This window comes from Arachis duranensis, chromosome 5 (genome assembly GCF_000817695.3).
Source record: "Arachis duranensis cultivar V14167 chromosome 5, aradu.V14167.gnm2.J7QH, whole genome shotgun sequence".
Taxonomy (NCBI): domain Eukaryota; kingdom Viridiplantae; phylum Streptophyta; class Magnoliopsida; order Fabales; family Fabaceae; genus Arachis; species Arachis duranensis.
The window spans coordinates 66862007-66873024 of record NC_029776.3 but is presented as its reverse complement, the minus strand read 5'-3'; positions in this window follow the sequence as shown (position 1 = coordinate 66873024).

Below are 11018 nucleotides of genomic sequence, written 5' to 3'. Positions count from 1 at the left end.
TTGGAAAATCATGAAATTGATTCTTGAAGCAAGAAAAAGAAGTGAATTTTTTTTTAAGAAAGAAAAAGAAAAAGCAAACAGAAAAAGCCAATAGCCCTTAAAACCAAAAGGCAAGGGTAAAAAGGATCCAAGGCTTTGAGCATCAATGGATAGGAGGGCCCAAGGAAATGAAATCCAGGCCTAAGTGGCTAAATCAAGCTGTCCCTAACCATGTGCTTGTGGCATGCAGGTCTAAGTGAAAAGCTTGAGACTGAGTGGTTAAAGTCGTGATCCAAAGCAAAAAGAGTGTGCTTAAGAGCTCTGGACACCTCTAACTGGGGACTTTAGCAAAGCTAAGTCACAATCTGAAAAGGTTCACCCAGTAATGTGTCTGTGGCATTTATGTATCCGGTGGTAATACTAGAAAACAAAGTGCTTAGGGCCACTGCCAAGACTCATAAAAGTAGCTGTGTTCAAGAATCAACATACTTAACTAGGAGAATCAATAACACTATCTGAACTCTGAGTTCCTATGGATGCCAATCATTCTAAACTTCAAAAGGATAAAGTGAGATGCCAAAACTGTTCAGAAGCAAAAAGCTACAAGTCCCGCTCATCTAATTAGAACTAATCTTCATTGATATTTTGGAATTTATAGTATATTCTATTCTTTTTATCCTATTTGATTTTCAGTTGCTTGGGGACAACCAACAATTTAAGTTTGGTGTTGTGATAAGCAGATACTTTATACGCTTTTTGGCATTGTTTTTAGGTAGATTTTAGTAGGATCTAGCTAATTTTAGGGATGTTTTTATTAGTTTTTATGCAAAATTCACATTTATGGACTTTACTATGAGTTTGTGTGTTTTTTTTGCGATTTTAGGTATTTTCTGGCTGAAATTGAGGGATGTGAGCAAAAATCTGATTCAGGCCGAAAAAGGACTGCTGATACTGTTGGATTCTGACCTCCTTGCACTCGAAAAGGATTTTCTAGAGCTACAGAACTCTAAATGGCGCATTGGAAAGTAGACATCCAGGGCTTTCCAGCAATATATAATAGTCCATACTTTATTCGAGTTTAGACGACGCAAACTGGCGTTCAATGCCAGTTCCATGCTACATTCTGGAGTAAAACGCCAGAATCACATCACAAACCAGAGTTAAATGCTAAAAACACATTACAACTTGGTGTTTAACCCCAAGAGAAGCCTCTGCATGTGTAAAGCTCAAGCTCAGCCCAAGCACACGCCAAAGTGGGCCCCGGAAGTGGATTTCTGCACGTAGACTTATTTCTGTAAACCCTAGTTGCTAGTTTAGTATAAATAGAACTTTTTACTATTGTACTAGTGTCTTTTGACCATTAGGTCTTGGCCATGCCTGGACCATCACTTATGTCTTTTTCAACAGTGGAGTTTCTACACACCATAGATTAAGGTGTGGAGCTCTACTGTACCTCGAGTATTAATGCAATTACTCCTACTTTTTTTTATTCAAATCATGCTTATTCTTATTCTAAGATATTCGCTGCATTTTAACATGATGAATGTGATGATCTGTGACACTCATCATCACTCTCACCTATGAACGCATGCCTGACAACCACTTCCGTTCTACCTTAGATCGAGCGTGTATCTCTTGGATTTCTTAATCAGAATCTTCGTGGTATAAGCTAGAATTATTGGCAGCATTCTTGAGAATCCGAAAAGTCTAAACCTTGTCTGTGGTATTCCGAGTAGGATTCAGGGATTGAATGACTGTGACGAGCTTCAAACTCGCGAGTGTTGGGTGTAGTGACCGACGTAAAAGGATCAATGGATCCTATTCCGACATGATCGAGAACCGACAGATGATTAGCCATGCCGTGATAGAGCATTTGGACCATTTTCACTGAGAGGATGGGAAGTAGCCATTGACAACAGTGATGCCCTATATACCACTTACCATGGAAAGGAGTAAGAAGGATTGGATGAAAGCAATAGGAAAGCAAAGATTCAGATGGAACACAGTATCTTCATACGCTTATCTGAAATTCCCACCAATGAATTACATAAGTATCTCTATCTTTATTTTATGCTTTATCTATCTTTATATTCGAAAACCATTGTAACCATTTGAATCCGCCTAACTAAGATTTACAAGATGACCATAGCTTGCTTCATACCAACAATCTCCATGGGATCGACCCTTACTCACGTAAGGTATTACTTGGACGACCCAGTGCACCTGCTGGTTAGTTGTGCAAAGTTGTGACAAAGTGTAATTCACGTTTGAGAGCACCAAGCCTATTGGCGCCATTGTTGATGATCACAATTTACGCGCACCACTGGACACTCACAGACATAAAAGGGATCAACCCTTCAATGTGTATGCACAAGATCCTACTTGAGGAGGGTGCCAAGTCCTCAAGACAACAACAAAGAAGGTTGAATCCAACCATGAATGAGGTAGTCTAGAAGGAAGTGTTAAGGTTGTCGCAAGATGGGGTGATCTACCCCATCTCAAATAGTGCTTGGGTAAGCCCGGTACAAGTAGTTCCAAAGAAAGGAGGAATCACTGTTGTACCAAATGAGAAAAATGAGCTGATACTAACAAGAACAGTGATCGGTTGGCGCATGTGCATCGACTACAGGAAGCTCAATGAAGCCACCAGGAAGGACCACTTTCCCCTACCATTCATGGACCAAATGCTCGAGAGGCTGGTTGGACATGAATACTACTGCTTTCTTGACGGTTATTCGGGTTATAACCAAATAGTTGTAGACCCAAAAGACCAGGAGAAAACTTCATTTACTTGTTCATATGGTGTTTTTGCTTATAGGAGGATGCCCTTTGGACTGTGCAATGCACCTGCAACATTCCAAAGGTGCATGCTCTCCATATTTTCGGATATGATTGAGAGGTTCATCGAGGTGTTTATGGATGACTTCTTTGTATTTGGTAACACATATTCTGATTGCTTGCATCACTTAGCCCTGGTGCTAAAGAGATGCCAAGAGACCAACTTTGTTTTAAACTAGGAAAAATGCCATTTCATGGTTACAGAAGGTGTGGTCCTTGGTCATAAAATCTCAAAGAAGGGCATAGAAGTAGACAGGGCAAAGGTAGAGGTGATTGAAAAGTTACCTCCACCTTGTAATGTCAAAGCATTCAGAAACTTTTTGGGACACACTGGTTTTTATATGAGGTTTATTAGAGACTTTTCTAAGGTTGCCAAGCCATTGAGCAACCTACTTGTCTCTAATGTGCCTTTTATTTTTGATAATGAATGTATGTTAGCCTTTGAGGAACTTAAGAACAAACTTTCCTCTGCACCTATCATAGCACCACCATGTTGGAATCTACCCTTTGAGTTGATGTGTGATGCATTAGATTTTGCTGTGGGTGCTGTTTTAGGACAGAGGAGGGATAAATTGGTGCATGTCATTTATTATGCCAGCAAGGTCCTTAATGAAAATCAAAGGAACTACACCACTACAGAGAAGGAATTACTTGCCATTGTCTTTGCTTTTGATAAATTTAGATTATATCTCATTGGTTCTAAAGTAATTGTATTCACTGATCATGCAGCACTCAAATACTTGCTTACAAAACAAGAATCCAAGCCAAGGCTAATAAGATGGATCCTGCTACTCCAAGAGTTTGACATCAAAATTAAGGATAGGAGTGGAGCAGAGAACAAAGTTGCTGAATACCTCTCAAGGATCCTACAAGAGGAAGAGGAGCACACCATCTTGCAGTGAATGAAAGCTTCCGAGATGAGCAATTGATGATGATACAAGAGACCCCTTGGTTTCCTGACATAGCCAATTTCAAGGCCATTGGGGAACTACCAACTAACATCAACAAACATATGAAGAGAAAGCTCATCAAATATGCCAAATACTATATCTAGGATGAGCCATACTTGTTCAAAAAGTGTGCTGATGGGATCTTGAGGAGGTGTATATCCCATGGTGAAGGACAAGAGGTGCTTTGGCAATGTCATGGATCTGCATATGGAGGCCACTTTAGTGGAAAAAGAATAGCAGCCAAGGTGTTCCAATGTGGATTACTGGCCAAACATTTTCAAGGATGCAAAGGACTTGGTGTCAAGGTGTGATGAATGGCAGAGGGCTGGCAATTAACCAAGGAATAATGAGATGCCACAGAGATTTATAATGGAGCTAGAACTATTCGATGTATGGGGGATTGACTTCATGGGGCCCTTTCCATCCTTCTACTCAAATAGTTACATACTTGTGGCTGTAGATTATGTGTCAAAGTGGGTGGAGGCTATTGCCACTACCACAAATGACATCAAGGTTGTAATGAGCTTCTTAAGAAAGAACATTTTCAGCAGGTTCGGAGTTCCCAGAGCAGTCATTAGTGATGGAGGGACACATTTCAGCAATAAACAACTGGAAGCACTCCTTCTTAGATATGGAGTCAAACACAAGGTGGCAACCCCTTATCATCCGCAGACCAACGGACAAGCAGAGATTTCCAACAGGAAGCTGAAAAGGATTCTCAAAAAAACTGTTGGAAGCTCAAGGAAGGACTGGTCTAAGAAACTAGACGATGCTTTATGGGCCTACAGGACAGCCTTCAAGACCCCCATTGGGATGTCACCATACCAACTAGTATTTGGCAAGACTTACCACTTGCCAGTTGAACTGGAGCATAGAGGCTTCTGGGCTCTAAAACTACTGAATTTTGATGAGTAAGCTGCTAGAGAAAAGAGGTTGAGGCAACTCAACGAGCTGGAAGAATTTAGGAACCGAGCATATGAAAATGCAAAGATCTACAAAGAGAACACAAAAAGATGGCATGATCAAAAGATAGCAAAGAGGGAGTTCACTGAAGGACAAAAGGTGTTGTTGTACAATTCTAGACTTAGGTTCTTCCCTGGGAAGCTTAAGTCTAGATGGTCTGGACCCTTCACCATCATCAAAGTGTACCCCTATGGTCAAGTGGAGCTCATGGAGGACAAAACACAGAGAACCTTCACTGCAAATGGCCATAGACTCAAGCATTACCTGGGGGACTCACTGGATGAAAGAAGAGCGAGCTACCACCTCAACTGAAAAAGGAAGAACGTCAAGCTAGTGACGATAAAGATGCACTGGTTGGGAGGCAATCCAACACTTTATATCTTTTTGATTTATTGCTTTATTAGAAGTAGATTGTAAATATTAGCTTGGGAAGTTAATTTCAGTTTTGATAGTTAAGATAGCTTTGTGAGTTAAATTGTGTGCTATTTTTTTTGGAAGTGCAGCTGGATGAAAGCATTTACTAATGATGATGAGTGATTGGGCTAAGAACTAACTAAAAAGCTAAGTTTGGTGTGGCCACTCACCAACTTGATCTAGGCTTACAAGCATTTGGATAAATTAAATTTTTTAGGAGTAAGCCCAGATATTAAGTTTGGTGTGGCCACTACCATACGAGAATCAATCAGGAAGCCCAGTACCACTCAATGTGGAAGCATTTAATACATTGGTGGAGGCTTGAATGAGAATTTTAATGTGTTCAAGGGAGATTAGACACAAAGAATGTGAAAGGATTGAAATTATTTCTTCCCCATGAACACATTAAAAAACCCAATGATGAACCCAATTTATTGAGATGCAAATGAATTATGTTTGGTGTCCCAAGGGACACCTATCAGTTGCAATCTCATTTCACTAGCATTAAAAAAGAGTGTGGAGGATCATTTTGTCATTACTAATAGGGTTTTCATTTTTTTATTCAGGAGATTGAATGGGGCCCACTTGATAGATAACAAGGAGGTCAAAGTGTACTTACACTTTGGAACTCAACATCTTCAGAGAGCACAGCGGGATAAGGGTTGGCACCTCTTCCCACGCTAGGTGTCACTCCCCAAGTGGAAAACATTGAATTCCCTTCTTTTCCCACTATCAAACCACACCCTTCACTCCTATAAATCCCCTACCCTCCCCATTCCATCCATATAGCAAACTCACAGAGACCTTTCTTTCTTCTATCATTCTTCTTTTTCTTTATCTTTCTACTTGATTGGGACAATCAAGTGCTAAGTTTGGTGTTGGGGCAAAACCTTGTTTTGCTTGTGTTTCTTCGCAACACTCCATTAATATCTCAAAACCCTCAAACACACACTCTCTCTCCACCCTATGGCACCACCAAGATCCTCAACCTCAAAGAAAAGAAAGACCAAAGAACAAACCTCAGGTTCCTCAAGCTCAAACTTCAATGAGTACATATTCCTCTCAGCATTCAACCAAAACCAATTCTACGGTTGGGTGAGTGAGAGGGAGATCATCCCAGAGGTGGACTTTTAACTAGGAAGGAATGAGCACCTTGAGATCAACATTGAGATCAAGAATAAGGGCTGGGCACTCTTCTGTAACCCACCAAAGAAAGTGGTGGAAGGAGTGGTAAGGGAGTTTTATACCAATGCCGTGCCACAGCCAGGACAAACTTATGAGTATATTAGCTATGTGAGGGGGAAGACCATTGACTACAGTCCCTCTAATATAGAAAGGGTGCTGATGGTGAAAAGGTTCAACTCCACTCGAAGTTATGAGGAGAGGATGAAGCAACCAGACCCAGGATTTGATGAAATCCTGAATGAAATTTGTGTACTAAATGTGAAGTGGATCAATGATAAAGATGGAAAACCCAACCAGCTGAGGAGAAGGGACTTGAGCCCCTAAGCTAGGGGGTGGTTAGATTTTGTGAGAAGATCTTTGATCTCTACATCAAACACATCAGAGTGACCAAGGAGAGGGCTGTACTTATATACAGTATAATAAAGGGAGAGGACATGAATGTTGGGGTGTTGATTACCAACAACATCAACAAGATACTGAAAAGCACTAACGAGAGAAAAACACTTAAGGATCTAGGAGCTCTTTGTGATATTCAAAGCACTCATGCATGTGTTGAGCACTTAGTCCAATTCCTAGTTATATAGTGCATACATTCAAGGTCAAGTCTCAATGCACCAAAAAGACCACTTACATTGATTTGCTTGGTACAAACAAAGCTTAAGTTTGGTGTTGTGATGACTTACATCATCTACCTTTTTTCTTGCATAAAAAGGACCATAGAAGAGGCATAATCTCATTTGATCATTGTAATTCATGCCTTAATTGATGAATATCATAGTACATTGCTTTGAAATGAGTTTGTGCTGGATTTCAGGTGGAGAAGACATCAAAAATGGGAAAGAAAACAACAAAACAAGTGGGGCGTGTGAAGCAGGCGTGCCACTTGGAACAAACGCCACAAAAGTGTATTGGCATGGCACGCTGGTACAACATTCCAGAGAGCAAAATTGAAGAACATCAAAGGGGCGTGTCACGCCAGGAGCAAGGCGTGGTACGTGAAGAACTGAGGATTGACGGTTTAGAAGTTATAGTAAACTCTCGTTGTAAGTATAGTTACTAATAAACCAACAAAAGTCCTTTCTTACAAACGTTCTGGTTGTCACAAGTAACAAACCCCTAAATAAATTGATAACCGAAGTATTTAAACCTCGGGTCGTCTTCTCAAGGAATTGCAGGGAGGTATGTTCTTATTATTGGTCATAAAGATTGTAAATCGGGGTTTTTAAAGATGAGGAACAAGTAATTTAAATGGCAGGTAAAATAAATAAATAACTGTAAAATAAACTTTTGGCAAGGTATGAGAAATTAGAAGTCCTATCCTAGTTATCCTTATCAATGATGATGAAAATTGAATCTTAATTCCACTTAGTTAACCTTTGCTAGTGCAAGGGAAGGTCAAGTGACTAATTAAGTTGATCTTCAAATCCTAGTTAATTCCTAGGAAAAGATTGGGATTATTGAAGTTCAAGCTAATTAGCAAAGATAACAATTATCGATCACGTTGAGTCTAATAACTCCTGAGTTACTGATTTCCTAACCAAGACCAAAAGGAGAAAAGTAAATCTACTGGGATAAAAATGTCTTCAGATTTGAAGCAACAGTAACATAAATAAAAGGGGGCAATAATAAACTAAAATACCTCAAACAATATTAATTCAAAGCAGTCAAATCTAAGATGGAAAAGTTCATAAGCCAAATAGGCAACATAAGTAATACAAGCATCAGAATATCTTAAGGTAAAAGAGAAATAAAAAGTAAAAGGAATATTGAACCTGTGATGAAGAAGAAAAATTGGGAGTTGAAATATTAAAAATTCCTAATTTCTAAAAATCCTAATCCTAATCCTAAGAGAGAGGAAAGAACCTCTCTCACTAAAAACTACATCTAAAATTACAAATTATGAGCTGATGATTATGAATGAATGGATTCCCCCACTTTATAGCCTCTAATCTGTGTTTTCTGGGCCACAAACTGGGTCGAAAACAGCCCAAAAATCGCTGGAGAAGAAATATGCCATGCTGATTTTCGTCACTGCGACGCGTCCGCGTGGAGCACACGTTCACATTGCCTATCTATACGGCCACTATGACAAATTATATATCAAATCGAAGCCCTGGACGTTAGCTTTCCAACGCAAGTTAAACCGAATCATTTGGACCTCTGTAGCTCAAGTTATGATCGTTTTAGTGCGAGAGGGTCAGACTGACAGCGTTACAGTTCCTTCAACTTCTTGTATTCCTTCCACTTTTGCATGCTTTCTTTGCATCCTCTAAGCCATTCCTACCCTGTAATCTCTGAAAAATTTAACACACATATCAAGGCATCTAATGGTAATAAGAGAGGATTGAAGTTAGTAATTTAATGGTCAAAGAAGTATGTTTTCAATCATAGCACAAAATCAGGATGGAAAACGTAAAACATGCGAATAGTATGAATAAGTGGGTGAAGAGTTGATAAAAACCACTCAATTGAGCACAAGATAAACCACTCAAGAGAAGCTATAAAAGTGAAGAGGAATGGTAGAATGCATGAAATGCAACCTTTGAATGTAACTACATGCTAAATGCTTTTACTTACTTGGTTAAGAGTAAATAAGTTCTTCAAGACAAAAGTAATTCAAATTCCACTAATTCAAATCATACAATAAAAAGCAAGTAAAATTGTAAGAAGATATCTCATGAAAGCAGGGGACATAGAATCAAGCATTGAACCCTTACTGGTAGTGTATATGCACTCTAATCTCTCAAGTGTATAGGGTAATTCAATCTACTCTTCTCTAATCATGCTTTCTAAACCTTGTTCTTCATCTAAATAATCAACAAGTATTTAATGTACCAATGCAAACATCATGAGGTCTTTTCAAGGTTGTAATGGGGCTAAGGTAAGGGCGAGGACATATGTATGGCCAAGTGAGCTATAATATGAATCTTTAATTAACCTAAACTTCCACCTAACATACGTATACTCTATATAATTCTAATTCATGCCTAGCTACCCATAATTTTCCCACTTTTGCATATTTCACATATTCATGTATCAACTTTTCTCTTAACTTGTATCACATATGCATTGATTTTTCATTAGACTTAACATTGGGGTAATTTTGTCCCCTTATTTATTTATTTATTTATTGAATATATATTGTTTTCTCTCTCTTTTTTTTTGAAAAGTAAAAACTGAAATATCATATCAATACATATGGAATTTTTGATTTTCTATTTTACATGAGTAGGTTCCCAAATTTCTCAATCTTCAAAATTAGCAACATGATACATTCCCTTCATTAACCCATGTTCCCACAGTTTTCCCACACTTAGTTGATACATAATCTCTATTTTAAGCTAACCAAAGATTCAATTTGGGATTTTTACTTTTGTTTTTCTGCTTAAGGCTAGTGATGTGGTTATAGAACAGAAGGGAATTAAAAGGCTCAAGGTGGCTAACAAGGGTGATGTAAAGGGTAGGCTTATTTGGGATAAGTGAGCTAAAATCAAATAATGGCCTCAATCATATGCAAACATGTAAATACACTAAATATTGGACATATAGAATGGAACAAAATAAAGATTGTAATCATAGAGAAGAAAAACACACAAGAATAAAATTTTATGGTTAAATAATGTAACCATACAATTAAGCTCAAAATCTCACAGGTTGTGTGTTCTTTGGCTCAAAAACCATGTTCCAAATACAACTTCAAACAAATTTATCACAAAAAATTTTGATTTTAAATTAGTGAAATTTTTTCAAAAATAGGGTCTTAAAAAGAAATTTATTATTTCTCAACCAAGTAGAATATGCATGAAATCAAACAAATATTCAATTAAATATGCCAATGCAACAATGAACTAACAAATAAAATAAAACATTGGTGTTGAGAAGAGAATAGCTAACTCGTGGAGATCGGTATCGACCTCCCCACACTTAAATAATGAGTGATGCGGTTGCGTGCTGCGCGATAAGGTCAGGTGACGCGGACGCATGGATCACGCGATCGCGTTACCTGATTTGTGCGATTGGCGCGAGGATAGCCTCGCGGTCACTGGTGCACGGATTTGTGATCATCAACAATGGCTCCAATAATTTGGTAGCTCTCACACGTGAATTACACTTAGTTACAACTCCGCACAACTAACCAGCAAGTGCACTGGGTCATCCAAGTAATACCTTACGTGAGTAAAGGTCGATCCCACGGAGATTGTTGGTATGAAGCAATCTATGGTCATCTTGTAAATCTCAGTCAGGCTGATTCAAGTATGATTGGATTAGATATTCAAAAGATAAATAAAATAAACAGGAAATAAATATAAAGTTACTCATGTAATCCAATGGTGGGAATTTCAGATAGGTGCTTGGAGATGCTGTGTTCCTTCCGAATCTCTACTTTCTTATTACATTCATCCAATCCTTCTTTACTCCTTTCCATGGCAAGCTGTATGTAGGGCATCACCGTTGTCAATGGCTACATCCCATCCTCTCAGTGAAAAAGGTCTAAATGCTCTGTCACAGCACGGCTAATCATCTGTCGGTTCTCAATCAGGTTGGAATAGAATCCCGTGATTCTTTTGCGTCTGTCACTAACGCCCAGCCTTCAGGAGTTTGAAGCTTGTCACAGTCATTCAATCCCGGAATCCTACTCGGAATACCACAGACAAGGTTAGACTTTCTGGATTCCCATGAATGCCACCA